Source organism: Pteropus alecto, unplaced genomic scaffold (assembly GCF_000325575.1).
Source record: "Pteropus alecto unplaced genomic scaffold, ASM32557v1 scaffold117, whole genome shotgun sequence".
Taxonomy (NCBI): domain Eukaryota; kingdom Metazoa; phylum Chordata; class Mammalia; order Chiroptera; family Pteropodidae; genus Pteropus; species Pteropus alecto.
The window spans coordinates 1,703,750-1,705,716 of NW_006440642.1; the positions used below are offsets into that span (position 1 = coordinate 1,703,750).

General features: G+C 42.9%; 1 pseudogene; it reads left to right on the forward strand.

Annotated features, from left to right (window-relative positions):
* Positions 1–1,501: 1,501 nt before the first annotated feature.
* Positions 1,502–1,617, forward strand: LOC112484556 (annotated as a pseudogene).
* The last annotated feature ends 350 nt before the right edge of the window (positions 1,618–1,967 follow it).

Here is a 1,967-nt window from a genome sequence, read left to right on the forward strand (position 1 = left end):
CCACACATTCCACAACTGGCTCTTCTCTCCATTCCAAGTCTCATCTGGGCCTCTGGGGCCTCTGATCCCACCCTGGGGAGAAAGCACGTGGCCAGCTCCTCCTTCCTAAATCCAGAGTCTGCCCTCTGTTTTTGCTCACTTTACTCTTCCACTGCCTTCCCCTCTCAGGAGAATAAAATGTCATGCAAGACTTTCGTGCAGCGTCTTTTCCTTTGGTGGGTTTAAGGAGAGGGGCTCAGAGGTATGCTTGGATGGCTCACCCATTCATTCAGTAAATGTTTGTTCTATGTCCCCCACACTGCTCTAGATGCCAGGGACCTAAGGGTGGACAATACAACCCTAGCAGTTCTCACACATGTAGTCATGAAATACTGATTGAGCATGCACAAGAGCTACCCATTAATATAAAGGCTGAGGTACACAGCAAGTACACCCTCAGAAGCTCTCAGAATGGCTGGGGAGACCAGCAGGGTCATAGTCAGAGTTCTTTTGGTCATAAGGGACAGAAACCTATCCTTTTGCTTCTCTTAGCAGCCAGCCTTCTTTTGCTGTTTTAAGTGAGTATATTATTAGGATTCTTTTGGTGTCAAGTAACTTCTGTGATAGCTCATTCTAGCTTAAATAAAAAGATAATTTATTGGCTCAAATGATTAACCAATTCACAGATAGCTTCAGACACAGAATGACCCAGAAATTTATGATATCACCAGAGCTCTAGTCCTGTTCCTCTGCTATTCTCTCATTTCTTCCCACCTTTGCATACTGAAATTGACCTCAGGCTAGCTTCCCTCTAGGCAGCAGAAATGGCTACATCAGGTCAAAAATTTATATCTATGCAGTATGTCATCAGGAGGGAGAGAGAGGTCTTTGGTAGCTTCTCTTCCAGTAGCTGGAAGAGAAAAGAAGCTTCTTTTTCAGGAACCACACCAGATTTCTTCTCAGTTCTCACCAGCCTGAATGGCTCAGGCGTCCACTTGAACCAATCACTAGGTGCAGGAGGAGCATGGGACACATTGATTAGCATAAAACAAGTCAGGACACACTCCTGGGGCTGAGGTGGGGGTCCATGTCACTCTAATCACTTGGTTGAGAATGGACATGAAAATCTGGGAAGAGATTTTTGCTGGAAGAGAGGAAAATTAGATGCTGGACACTGCAAGAAGCAATCGTGTATCACTCAGGGTAGATCAAAAAAACAGTGCAAAGGGACTCCCAATGGTAAAATCTGGGACAATTTTAGTATCAAAGTAGTTGATGACAATAACAGATTATAACCCACTGAATAAATTAGAATCCATTAATTTATATAGATATAAAGAAATAAGAGAAAAGGGCAAGTGTTATCTTACTAGTAAATGTAGACATGGTATATCCCTCCAAATCCTTAGTAATTTGACATTAAATAATAAATTCGGACGAGGTTCCATAACGTAGTGGTTAGCATGTCTGCTTTACACACAGAAGGTCCTGGGTTCACGCCCCAGTGGAGCCACAGTTCATGGTCTACGGCCATGCCACCCCGAACAAGCCCCATGTCTGATCTCGGAAGCTAAGCAGGGTCGGGCCTGGTTAGTACTTAGATGGGAGACCCCCTAGGAAGACCAGGTGCTGTAGGCATAAATAATAATAATAAATAATAATAAAAAATAATAAATTCCCTTATTAGCTAAACTGACAGTGGAGAAAACAGGCAGAAGGTAGTGAAAGTTAACGTCACCACTAATGGGACAAATCAGCATCAGGGGCCTTGTGATATGATGCACTGAAAGGAACATAACGACACTTTATTGCTGTTCCTGCTAAAAACGCATAAATCACAAGAAAACGTCAAATCCAGACCGACATTCTACATGGTAGCTGGGTTGTACTTCTCAAAAATGCCAAGATCATGAAGGATAAGGAAAGATGGAAGAATTGTTCCAGATCAAAGGAGATGAAAGAGATACATTGATCTAATTGCAACACAG